Genomic DNA, 14,095 nt, shown 5'->3' with positions numbered 1-14,095 from the left:
TGGTGGAATTAGGGCTTCCCGAGGGCTCAGGATTGGTCCCGAGGTTAGGTTACAGAATTGAAGTTTAGTAATGGTTCTAATTTATGGCTGTGACTAGGTGTACACTAGGGCTCGGACGGGATCGTGCTTGAAGGTTGATTTCACTAATCAAATTTATCGGAATCAAAGGTAAGAAACTGCACCCGGTTATGTGATTATGTTGGGACTAAGAGCTCTCTATATTTGTATGTGATGTCATGAGATGGTATTATGCCATGGGGACATGTGATAAATTGCCTAAGAGTGCCAAAAGCAATATTTGGACACAGGGCGTGGTTCGGCCACTAGTAGCTGAGGTTAAGTACATAATCACTGAGCTCGACCTAAGCGAAACATAGTCAGTGGGATAATCAGAGGGTGCGGCCTAAGGGCGTCGACCCTGGATTTGGGTGTGATATGTTTATTTTTGTTTAAACTGATGATTGTGACGAGTTTGTTATCTAAATAACTGATTAATGACTTGTAGGTTGGTATGATTATTTATGTGAGCATTATGATATGTTGTATATCTAATTGATGGTTTGTGAATTATCTATCTGTTGGTTGTCGCTTATGCTATACATTACAATTTTCTTGCTGGGCCTCGGCTGACGGGTGCTTCATGGTGCAGGTAAAGGCAAGAGAAAGATGGAGGAGTCTTGAGTTGGAGAGATTTGAGGCTGAATGTACATAGTCAGCTGATCGGCCGCCACGACCGAGGGGTGGTACAGGACAGGAGAAGCCTAAATGTCTGTTTTGCCCTTAGAGTGGCCAATATTTGTTTACAACTTGGAATTTTTGTAAACTGTCTTTTAAACTCTATTGCTTTTGGGATCACATGTTCAAAATGTTTATCTAAATGAAATGTATCTTTTATGACCAAAATCTTTCAACCCTAGTTCAATTATGGTTTCAGTAACACGTTTCTAACTAAATGACTTGATTAGTAAGTCTTGCACCTTTATAAACACATAGTGTAACGGTCTTGGCTACCCAGGGCATTACAAGTATAAAGCTTTCAAATCCAGGTACATCTTTGTGGTGCCTGGATGTAGAGAATAAAGGGTAGTATAAGATTCATCTAGAATCTCCCATCTGATCTTAGTGTCCATCGGAACGCAGATCCGATCCTTCTATCTCAACAAGCCCATGCTTGACACCGTATAGTCCTTAGCTACTCCAGCTAGGACGTCCCCTCTAATCTGCCCTAACTGTGGGTCATCTAACTACTTCTCCTTAATCCTCTCAAAAAGAGTAGACTATAGGGTGATGTTGGCTAACTGGCCCACCACTAACTCAATTCATGCTCTAGCCATATCGTCAGCCAACTCCCTTGATATCTGCCTGGCACTATATAACTGTCCCGGACCCTTCTGGCTTAAGGCATCTGCTACCATGTTGGCTTTCCCAGGGATATAGAAGATCTCACAATCATAATCCTTTACCATCTCTAACCAACATCTTTGCCTCATGTTCAGATCCTTCTAGGTGAAGAAGTATTTTAAACTCTTGTGGTCAGTGTATATCTCACACTTCTCACCATATAAGTAATGTTGCCACACCTTCAGTGCAAAAGCAACTGCTACAAGTTCTAAATCATGTGTGGGGTATCTCTACTCATATTCCTTCAGTTGACGTGATGTATAGGAAATCACCTTCCCTACCTACATAAGAACACAACCTAGGCCTTACCTCGAGGCGTCACAATAAACTACAAACTTTTCCTGATCTATAGCAAGACTCAGAACCAGAGCGGTGATCAAACTCTTCTTGAGCTTCTGGAAGCAATCTTCACACTTGTCTGACCATATGAACCTCTGATTCTTACATGTTAACTCTGTCAGTGGTGATGAAATCTTGGAAAACCCCTCCATAAAGCGTCTGTAATACCTTGCCAATCCCAAGAAGCTTCTGATCTCTGAAATGTTCTTCGGTCTTGGCCAATCTTTGATCGCCTCAATCTTTGCTAGATCCACCATAATTCCTTAGTGACTATATGACCTAAGAAAGTCACCTGTGGCAACCGAAACTCAAATTTCTTGAATTTCGCATATAGCGTGTGTTCTCTCAACCTCTGTAGTACTAATCTGAAGTGTTGCTCGTGTTCTGTCTCTGATTGTGAGTATATTAGCATATTGTCGACAAAGACGATCATAAACTGATCCAGGTAATCTTTGAACACCCTGTTTATCAAATTTATAAATGTTGCTGGGGCATTAGTCAATCCAAATGACATCACCAAAATCTCATAATGCCCCTACCTAGTGCGAAAAGATGTCTTCGGTATATCCTCTTCCCTGATCCTCAGCCGGTGATAACCAGATCGAATATCTATCTTGGAGAATACCATTCTACCCTGCAACTGATCAAAAAAATCATCGATCCTTGGCAGAGGATACCTGTTCTTTTTAATCAACTTGTTCAGTTCCCTATAGTCAATACACATCCTCAGAGAACCATCTTTCATCTTCACAAAGAGAACTGGTGTGCCCCATGGCGAGAAACTGGGCCTCATAAAACCCAAGTCCAGTAATGTAGAGTCCCAGAACTTTACTTAGCTAGTTAGTTAGTAGTAGTAGTAATAGTAGTAGTTATAGTATGTTTGTTACCATGGATTTTGTTTCAAGCCGGGACTTAGTTGAACACTCGTAGCAACACCTATAGATTTTTTAAGTTTAACCTATAGTTTAAGAATATTAATTATAACATAAGGTTTGATTAATATAATTGATTATAAAGATGTCATTTATTATACTATAAGGTTTAGATAGAACTAATAAGATCATGACACTTGTCGTGTGCATGTTTATTAATGATTTAAGTATTTTGATGAATAGTTTAATTAAAAAGAAAGATCTAGAACCTCTGGAACCTTCCAGCAGCTGTTAGGATCGTATTATGACTCAGTCAAAGTTGTTTATCCAATTCAAATTATGCTGAAAAAGTGCAATTACGTGTTTAATATATTCACGTATGCCGATATATCGCAGCATAAAGGCCGATATATCGCCTACGGAAGATACGAAAAACACGTCAACTTTGCACGAATGAAAACACGAGCCTGTGATATGCTGGTAGGGGTGATATATCACCCACCCTAGGCGATATATCGGCTCCAGTGGCCTGTTTTCAAACTTCGTAGAAACCGAGCTTGATTCATTCCTTAACCTCTTGACTTGCCTCTGAATGATTTTGACCAAAGCCTGGGCACCTTTTGAACGAATATTCAAATATTTTTCAATTAATATTCATTATTTTATTCTAGCTAAAAGGAGATATTTTCACTCCTTGAACTCTATAAATAGGACCTAGTACCTAACCATTTCTCTCATTCTTCAAGCTGTGTTAAGAGCCTTCAAGCTGCTAGGGTTACTATAGAGTGATACACTTGGGTTTGGGATAAAAGCTTTATCATCTTAAGCTTTATAAACACTTGGGAAGTGAGATGTAGTGTGTTTTCAATATCGAGTCTAGATCAGTTCTAGTACATCCAAAGGTATTCCTATTCTTAAGTTCATTTCTATATGGTTCTTTAGTTTTCTTTAATCTAATCCTAACTTGTTGTTTTCGATTCTTGGTTAGGTATTTAATTTCTTTGAACTTAAGGTTTTTTTTCGGTAAGCTTCTTCTTGCTGGTTTAGTTCTCTTCTTTATCATCTCTTTCCTTTAGAAATACTCACCATTCTTATTGTTTGTTTTAGGAGTGTTCCAAATCCTGTCCTTATTCTCAAATATTCTGGTGTTGGTAAGGAAAACATGATAGATTTTATGTGCTTTTATGTTTTGATATGTTTATGCTATGATATGTATATGTATGATATGTTTTTAGTCCTTGAGTATACGATTTGTTTAGATAACAAGCATATAATTTGTTTAGATAACGAGCATATAACTTGTTTAGATAACAAGCCCCAATAATATATTCCTCGGGCATATGATTTTTTTAGATAACGAGCCCCATAAATTTATGTGACTTGTTTATATAACAAGCCCCATAAATTTATGGGCATATGATTGCCTAGCTAGCAAGCCCCAAGAAGAATGATGGTCATTGTAGTCCTACGGGATATATATATTTTTTCTATATAGTCATATGTTTTATAGTACATGTTTATGATATAGTTTGTTAGTAGATTTTCCTTGCTGGGCATTAGGCTCACTCCTTTATTTTTTAATGTGATGCAGGAAAATAGATATGGAGGCAGAAGGATTCTTGGAAGCTTGACTTGTGTATTAAGGATGAAGGGATTCAACGGACTGCGTGACGATTCAAGGACGACGTTATTTTTAGTCTCTTTAAATTATGTTTTATGTATTTTCCTCATTTAGCTTTGTAAACAACTTCATTTAATTCAAAATTATGTTTTATTTTAAAACAATGGGATCCCATATCGCTCATATATGTATTTTAATATTTACTTTAGAGTTTTCAATAAAGTTATGAATATCCCTTATGTATGTTTTCTAAAAATTAATGGCTATGTCTAGTAGTTTTAATGGTCCAAGGTCTTAGAAATAGTTGGGCCATTACAAGTAAATCCTGCAGTTGAACCTTTAGTTCCTTTAGCTCACCTGGAGCCATCCTATAAGGTGCCCTAGACACTGGCTCTGTCCCTGGTGCCTATTCAATCACAAACTCAATTTCCCTGAGTAGAGGTAACCCTGAGAGATCCTCTGGAAACACGTCCAGAAACTCATTGACTAATCGGGTCTGTCCTGGTCCCATTGGCAAGACTTGAGTGGTATCCACCACGCTAGCTAAGAACCCTATGCATCCCCCCTGCAATAGGTCTTTAGCTTTAAGTACAGGTATCATAGGTATGCAGGGTCAATGCACAGTGCCAATGAATACAAAGGGGTCCTCACCCTCAGGCTCAAAGGTTACCATCTTCTTCTTGCAATCTATTTGGGTGCATAATGTGATTTGTGAATGAGATTCCATTATTATGGAGATATATTCGAGCTATTTGGCATGAGACGGTCATATATAATGGATTAGCGGTTTTGTCATAACGGGGTCAATTTTGGGGTAATAGAAATGTTTATTTGATGATAAATTAGGAATATTTGAGATCAGGGTGAAATTTCAGAGGTTTTGACTATAATGTCCTTGGGGGTATTTTTGGGACCCCGAGCACTAGGTTTTATTTGAGGTTACTTAAGCTTGAAGTAGCTTATCAGATAGAATATACGATAGAAAACCTCTCGTTCTCCCTTTCGATAGTTCGTTTTACTGTTTGAGCCTTTTTGAAGAAATCTCGAGTTCTAGGAGTCAGAATCAAGCGAGGATCGAGGCATAGCGATCCTAGGAAAGATTAGAAGCTTCTTAACTAAAGGATTTGACGGAAAACAACCCAATCAAAGGTAATCTATGTTTAAAGTTTTGATTTTTTAGAGTTTCTAAGCTTTGAATTGGACTTTGTGAATTGTTGAGTTTTTGGTTGGTTTGAACCTTGGGTTTTGAGGGTTTTGGAGCTTTGGGAAGCTTGGGAACTTTGTTTTGATGATTGGGGAATGTTTAGGTATAATTTTGGAAGCTTGGAGAAGTTGAAAACACGATTGGGAATGGCCCAAGGTTGGGGGCCGCGGCCCTAGCTCAATGAGGAAGAAAAGGGGGTTCTGTTTTGGCTGGGCGCTGCAGCCCTTGGTGTTGAGCGCCGCGACGCTTGCTTCAGGAAATTCTGGGGGCCGCAGCCCAAGGTGCCAGGGCCGCAGCCCTTGCCCTGTTTTTACCCTGTTTGCTCGTTTTGACCCCGGGAACTTAGCTAGGCCTCGGGAGTGTTCCTACTACTTGGATTAGTTTGGATTGATCTCCCAGAGGTTAGATATTGGTTTGGGAACCTATGTTGACCATTATTATTAATGATGTCCCGTGTTTGGCTATGGTTAGGTGACCGCTAAAGGACTAAAGGTTGATCGTTCTCAAGGGTCGTTCTTTTAACCTTTCTAGCTCGAATCTGAGGTAAGAAAATTGCACCCTGTGTATATATGAGATGCGTGATTGTTATTGAAGCATGTTGATTGATAAATGTGGACATGGATTGCCTATTAAATGCTAGCAAATGTTGAATACTTGTATATGTACTGACTAGTCAGGGATACTGACCTAAAGATTCAGAAATGGCATAGCGTCATGAACGCCGAGCCAAATGAAGATTAGATCTAATCGATATCAGCGTTGAATGGCTCTAAGGCATTAACGCTGGACCGACACTAAGGTCGATGAACTTATAAGCGCTTGTCTAGTCTAAGACTAGTTATTCAGAGCCAGGGCATATGGCCCCCGGTGACTATTTGTCACATGGCTAGGGAACGCTGTTCCAGGGTTATGACTATAAGTCATGAGGAAGGTTATGTTGGTGACTATTCACCATACACCTGTCCTGTTAAAATTTATGAAAGGTTCTCTTATCAGTTAAGCCCGAGTGACCCTATCATCACATGGCTAGAGGGGGTTGTACCCACTTTTGTGACTTTTGCGACTGCCACCTATTTGTTTGGACTGGTGGTCCTGAATGATTATTATGATCATTGTTGATATTATATCATGCTATATTGTGTTTTCTTGCTAGGCCTTGGCTCATGGGTGCTATGTGGTGTAGGTAAAGGGAAAGAAAAGCTCACCCAGCCTTGAGTGGAGAGCTTAGGTGTTGATGTGTACATATGCAGCCGCTTGACCACCATGGCCAAGGCGTTCTTAGAGGAACTAGGGGGTTCACCCTATTTTGCCGCTTAGGTCGGTGAGATTATAAATTTGATATAGTAATGACCATTTTGTACTGAGAACAACTTGTAAATGTTTTTATTAGCTCTGCAGAGCAGTTTGTAATGAAAAATATCCATTCCTTTTTATTAGTTTTCCACCTTAACTTGTTAATCACACTTAGAGCACGTTTTTAACCAAATGACTCGGGTAGCGGGTCAAATTTCTGGTTCACTGTAACTGTTCTGGGGTAACCAGGGCGTTACAATTTTGGTCAAAATATTTTCAATTGTAAGATCAATTCTTGGGTTGTTAGTGATGTGAAGGATTTAGAGAAGTGGAGAAAATGGTCGAGGAGCTGACAATGAATTATTAAATTTGAAATTTTTTTGGACCAAAATTAGGTATAAGGTACTATTTTGATCCATCTTGTAAAATACAGGGTTCGAATTGTCATTTAACAAAGCACAAGGACCGATCGCATATTTAGGAAAAATATAAGGGCCAAACTTGTATTTTGTCGTCCAATTATGAGGATTTTAAAAAATAAAAATGCTTGCTGTAATTTTTAAGTTATTGAAAGAAAATGTCTGTTAAATGCAATAAATGTAGTATATGCTCATGCAAATTAAGTCGTAGATTATATACATGAAATCATGATTTTCTATACATTAAAATATGGGATATTTTTATTAAAATAATGCAGTTTTTTATTTGTAAAGTAATTAATTAAGTTGCATCATTTTTTAAAGAGACTGAGTATTTTATTTGAGTAAAAGGATGAAAGAAAGAAACTTTTTCAACTAAATTAAAATTATGATATTTATGAAAATGTGGTAACCTTGAGACATTATTATTTTAACAAAGTTAAATATGTAATTTTTATTTATTCATTAGGTTAAGGGAGTGAGTACCAAAATTATTTTATCTTATATAATTATGATTAATTATTTAATAATAATTAATTTCATTAATTAATTATTTTTGGTGAGAAAAGAAATAGGAAAAGGAACTATACTTCTGTGATTATTTTATTTAAGAATAATAAATGGCCCATTCACACGTGGGGTATGCTTGTTGGGCATGTGTAGTCTTTCTTGATCTTTAGATGAAAGTTTGGGTTATGATTTTAGGCTCATTGTAAAGCATCCTGGTATTTAAATTTCTTGGACTTGAGGTAAGGAAGTTATCTAGAATTTCTATGAATTATGTTATTAAAAGTATAAGCTCTTACGTTATGAGATGAATGAGCTATTATGTTATGAGATGGATGAGCTATTATGTTATGAGATGAGATGCTTGTATATATTCTTGTATGTTGTCTAAAAAGAAGTAGGTTGTTAGCGTGCTGAATGCAACACAACAAAAGAGTTACTAAGAATATGACATAATTCATAGGGCGGATGTGCTGATGTTATTCGAGGACCAGAGTTCTTGTTTACCTAGTACTTGTTTGCTTTATTTGTTATGATGATATATATTCAAATAAAGAGCATGGTTATGATATGATTATGATCTGATATGATATGTTATCAGCTTACGATATGAGATAGACTGTAATGTGTTTCTTTGTAATTGTTGTATTTTATTTGTACTTCCTTACTGGACTTTTAGCTCACCCCCTTACTTTCCTCATTTCAGGTAGGCAATAGGGTTTCTTTTTTGGGACACACTGTGATGTGGGGAGTTCCAACGTCTAAGCATGTATGTTGCGGGGTGTCCATGAGTAATTAAACGATCTAGACAAATGCCAAGAATGTTTATGAACTTTTATTTTATTGCTCATGTGTTTTTTTATTATGCTATAGTGGGACTTTATCTTTATTTTTAGAAAACCTGCATAAAAGATACTACATTTTATTTTAAACAATTAGGCCCAAATTGCATTATTTGACAAGGCCCCACTGTACTTTTCTGAATAATGGTATTTTTCTAATAAATATAAACTGAGTGATGTTTTTACAAAGATAATAGAATAGGTTGTTGTTACAAATGGTATCCTAGACAGTCGTTCATGGTTCTATGGGCCCTCCACATACATGTTTAAGACTGGAAAATCTCATCTCATCGTGTCGTAAGTATTTGCTTTAATTGTTATTTGTTTAATTTCCTTTTAAATAACTATTTTTTTAACTGCATTATAGAGATGATGCCTCCCATTATTAGGACCTCCAAGAAAGAGCTACTTAAGGAGATTTGAGGGATAACAAAGGTCGAGGTCGACACCCGCTATGGAGACTGGAGAATTACGAGGCTGAAAAAGACCCAAGTGATATTTGAATGCATTCAAGGAGTAATCAACAAAAGAGGGAACTTCTATGGCCCATTGAGCAGTATTAGGTGTTGAGAGAAATGCTGGCAACATAAGTTGAGGCCCTCCTCTGGATGACTGTTGCATGGCACGACGTCGTTGATGATGATTTAGAATTTGCAGCTCTTGACTACACCACGTATGAGTTCATGGAGAAATTTTATTTCGACAATTTGGAGTCGGTTCTTATTCAGAACAAAGATAGAGAGTTGGAGGAGAGCTACGAGACCGTTCATGATATGGAAGGAGAAATGGCGCTACAGGAAGCATTATAGGCCGTCCCAGAGGCGGATGAGAGGAGGACTCTAGAAAATTCCCCAGACTACTTCCACATTTTGGAGGACATCTTCGATTACAATTCAAGGGATGAGTCCACAGTGGAGGACTAGAGTCTTTTCCTGAATTTCCAACCCAGTAGTATTGCTCGAATAATTGGTACTTCCATTAAGAAGCTAGGATACTTTTGAATATTTTGGGCTACTTTTTGGATATTTTTGGACACATTTTGGACATTATAATTATGTGGGTACTTTTGGGTAATTTTGGATATTTTAAGTTCTATCTTTTCTTCTCTCTTATTGCAAACTTTGGATGTAGTATGCATATTAGCATGCATGACAATCCTAACTCTTAAGTAGTTAAACAATAAGTGATTTATCTTCACTTATGATGATTTCATTTGCTGCCTTAGAATACCATCATGTCAATAGGAGGAAGAGGCGCAAGGGGTGGTAGAGGAAGGGGGAAGAGGCTACGGAAGGGGTGCTTATGCAAACCCTAATGCTGCTGAAACCCTTGGCATGGAAATTCCACCAACTCAGCCAGCAGCCCCAGCTGCACCAGCTCTTGATTTAGCTGCAGACGTAGCAAGACTAAGAGAACAGCTAAGAGAAAGGGATGAAGAGCTGGCTCGAGCTCAGCAAGTGCCCCAAGCACCCCAAGCACCATTGGCACAGTTTGAGCATCCAATACTGCCATCGACACTAGTGCCCATGGTCTATGGATTTTAGCTAGTTTATGAACGCTTTAGGAAGAAATCTCAACCTTACTTTGAGAGGAAACTCGATCCTATGGTGGCTGAAGATTGGTTGAAACCAGTGGATGCCACCTTTGACTACATGGAGCTGAATGACCATCATAGGGTTTCATGTGCTACTCATCTGCTCAAAATGTATACAAGAATATGGTGGGATGTGCTGAAGCAGACACATGACCTGGGAAAATTTTATTCAAGTGTTTAGCAAAAAGTATTATAGTGTAGTTGTACTAGCAACCAGGGTGGATGAATTTGTGACTTTGGTTCAGGGAAGCCTTTTTATCACCAAGTATGCTTAACATTTCGATAGGTTGGCAAGGTTTTCTCCTAAGATAGTACCAACTGAGGCCTTAAGAGTCCAAAGGTTTGTGAGAGGACTAAAGCCCATGATTACTAGGGATGTAAAGATGACTAGTGTTGAGGTGGTCAGTTACGCTGAGATTTTGGATAAGGCTCTTGATGCGGAGTACTTAGAGGATCGTATATGGAAGGAAAGTGCTGCAAGGAGGGATGCCAGTAGAAGCAAGGCCTTCCAAGAGAATAATAAAAGAAAGGACCATGAGGGGCAGAGCAGTGGCAATGATAGAGACCTAGACTCCCGACCCCGAATGGCAACAACAACCACAATCACCAAAACCATCACAACAATGGTCCTAACCACAGAAACTAGCAGAATCACAAGGTTGAGTACCCTACCTGCCCCAAATGCTCGTGCCGACATCTAGGGGACTGTCAAGCAGGCACAAGCAAGTGTGGTCAAGCAGGCCATCTGAAGAAGAATTGCCCACACTATAGAGTAGGAGCAGGGCAAGGAAACAATGGCAATCTAGTGCTAGCTAGAGTCTTTTCTTTGACTCAAAAGGAAGAAGCCAACAATAATACTGTCGTCACAGGTCAGCTCCCTATCTCTAGTATGATATGTAGAGTTCTCATAGATTCTGGAGCAACTCACTCTTATGTCGCTATAAATGTAATTGATAAAGTGGGATTGCCTTGTAAACTCTTTGAGCATAGTTTTAGTGCCATGCTACCATTAGGAAACAGTATGTCATCATCTAGGTGGTTACAGTCAGCTTCCATAGTACTTGAGGGCAGAGAGTGCCCAGCAGACGTCATAAAGTTATACATAACAAATTATGATAATATACTTGGCATGGACTAGTTAGCCAAATATGGAGCAACAATAGACTGTCGAAGAAAGACAGTAGAGTTCAGTCTTGAGGAAGGGGAACTCTTTTCTTTTAAGGGAGAAGTGATGGGATTTCACACAACCATTGTGTTTGCGCTAGAAGCTTGGAACATGATGCAACATGGGTGTTTAGCATACTTGGATAATGTGGCGGATAAGTCTAGAGAGACCGACCTAAAACTAGGGAATATGCACATTATTTGTGAGTTCCTAGAGGTGTTTCCAGAGGACTTACCTGGTTTACCCCAAGATAGAGAAATCAAATTCGTGATCGAACTTGCACCAGAAACAACAACAATATCCAAAGCACCCTACCGAATGACACTTGTAGAGTTGAAAGAACTCAAAACCCAGCTACAAGAATTGTTGTAGATGGGGTTCATACAACCTAGTCATTCGCCATGGGGAGCACCAGTTCTTTTTGTGAAAAAAAAAATACAAAAGTATTAGAATGTGAATCGATTACCGAGAACTCAATAAGGTCATGATTAAGAACAAATATCCATTGCCTAGGATAGATTACCTCTTTGATAAACTGCAAGGGGCTATAATATTCTCAAAGATTGGTCTGCGATCTTGGTATCATCAGTTAAAGGTGAAGGAGGGAGATATTCCTAAAACAACATTCAGAAACTGCTACGGGCACTGTGAGTTATTAGTAATGTCTTTTGGACTCACTAATGCCCTAACGGCATTTATGGGCATGATGAACAAAGTGTTTAAGGAATACTTGGATAAATTCATAATGGTGTTTATAGACGACATCCTTATCTACTCACAGACTAAGGAGGAGCATGAGGAGCACTTAAGGTTGACACTCAATAGACTACGAGAGCACCAACTTTATGCTAAGTTCTCTAAGTGTGAATTTTGGTTGAAATAAGTGACTTTTCTAGGGAATATAGTATCCAAGAATGGAATAGCACTGGACCCAGGAAAGATCGAGGCTATTATAGATTGCACCCAACCTAAGAATGCCTTAGAAGTTCGAAGCTTCTTTGGATTAGTGGCTTACTATCAAAAATTTGTAGAGGGTTTCTCCAAGATTGCCTAACACACAAACACCAAAATTTCACATAGATAGAGAAGTCTGAGGAGAGTTTTCAAACTATGAAGGATAAGTTCATCTCTACAATGATCCTTTGTGTTCCCATAGAGGGAGGGAAGTTCCTAGTGTATTGTGATGCATCTAAGAATGGCTTGGGGTGTGTATTGATGTAGAATGGGAAAGTGGTAGCATATGGCTCGAGACAGCTCAAGGATTATGAGCAGAGGGAGCCTACCCATGATCATGAATTGGCGGCAGTAGTGTTCGCATTGAAAATATGGAGGCACCATCTTTATGGAGATAATGTTGGTATTAAATGATCAAATCAAAGGTATGCAACAGAATATATGGACCCATTTTAATAAATATTAATACTAGTCAGGATTATAAACATATATAAATATTAAATCACGTACAAACAGATCAAGGATTACCTGTTGTAGCCTATCAAGTGTCCTTGAGTCTTTTTGTATAAATCAACGATCTTCCTATCCAGTGTTTTGAGATCTCACACCCTGATCTTGTAGACTGATCCTCAAACACACAAGGAAATGTGTGGGGACATAGGATTCAAAAGGTTGATTTATGTGACTCCCTAGATGTACTCAACACATGCGATCTAGAGAGTTTTGACAGAGAGAAGGTTTATAATAGTTTTCAGGTTTAGAGAAAAATGTCGCTATTACTTTAGAGAGAGAGAGAGAGAGAGAATCTATATTTTTATTTCTCAAAATAATATTGAAGCCTTAATCTGAAAGTCACGTACTATCAAACTTATAGACATATTTAATCTAATTAAATAATCTGTAACGACCCAAAAAAATGCGAATAGGGTTTAGTGCATTGATTAGTGTGTCGGGAGGGCATATTTGGACTTATGTGTGTGTAATTGCAAAGAAGAAGCACTATTATAATTATTATCTTTTGAATTCCCAATCCTAGTATAATTATTATTTGAACATCATAAAGCAACCATTCAGAAACAGTAATACCATTATGTTGGATTGACTTTCTGCTTAGTAATCCCACTTGAAAAACCAAGGTGGAACTTCTCAACTAAGGGCTCCTAATATGGACAAGAAACATCTAAAAATCACCATAGAAAGGTTTTATCTTTAAAAAAAATGTCTTACACGTGAATGGTGTTGCAATCCTCCTTATGTTTTCTGGTATTTTGGTAGAGAACCATGGCCAAAGTTTAATACTAGCACTCAAAAAAGATGTTTCCAGATAAGCTCTACCACTCAGTAAGCAATTTCACCAACTGAAGCCCAGAGAAGATCAAAAGGAATTTTTAATGTTTAGGATCCATAATAAAGGATAAGCCAATGTAGATAACAAGCTTCAAGAAGTAGATCTTTTATAGTAACATATTTGCCATCAAGCGGGGATAGCTCAGTTGGGAGAGCGTCAGACTGAAGATCTGAAGGTCGCGTGTTCGATCCACGCTCACCGCATTTTATTTCTTTTGATCTCTTAATCATAAAACTACTAACTAGGTTGTTATTGCCATCTTCGTTACTTCTTTCTTTGATGGGAAAAATTATGGAAGGCAATACTATTGAGAAGATGAGCAATGTCGAGAGTTATCCCAAAGAGTTTAACAATTATAAAGGTGGAGATGATTCTGATGATAGTGACAATGGAAGTACCCCACCATAGTAGTAGTGATCTGTGTATTTTTCTAAACTTCATCTTCTATTCTAAGTAAGTTCATGTACAATATAGCAGTGGATCGAAAACAAGTATGTTTTTGTGATCTGGTATTATGAGACTGGTATGTTAATAAA

General features: G+C 38.1%; 1 non-coding gene across 1 annotated transcript; it reads left to right on the top strand.

The window, feature by feature from the left end:
- The first annotated feature begins 13,689 nt into the window (after positions 1 to 13,689).
- On the top strand, positions 13,690 to 13,762 carry TRNAF-GAA (transfer RNA phenylalanine (anticodon GAA)). The gene has a single exon. It is a non-coding gene; the product is annotated as a tRNA-Phe (tRNA).
- Positions 13,763 to 14,095: the final 333 nt, after the last annotated feature.

The sequence above is a fragment of the Humulus lupulus genome, chromosome 4, assembly GCF_963169125.1.
Source record: "Humulus lupulus chromosome 4, drHumLupu1.1, whole genome shotgun sequence".
NCBI classification, from domain to species: Eukaryota; Viridiplantae; Streptophyta; class Magnoliopsida; order Rosales; family Cannabaceae; genus Humulus; species Humulus lupulus.
Note: the sequence above shows the minus strand (reverse complement) of the source record. Positions and strands in the feature narration are given on the sequence as shown.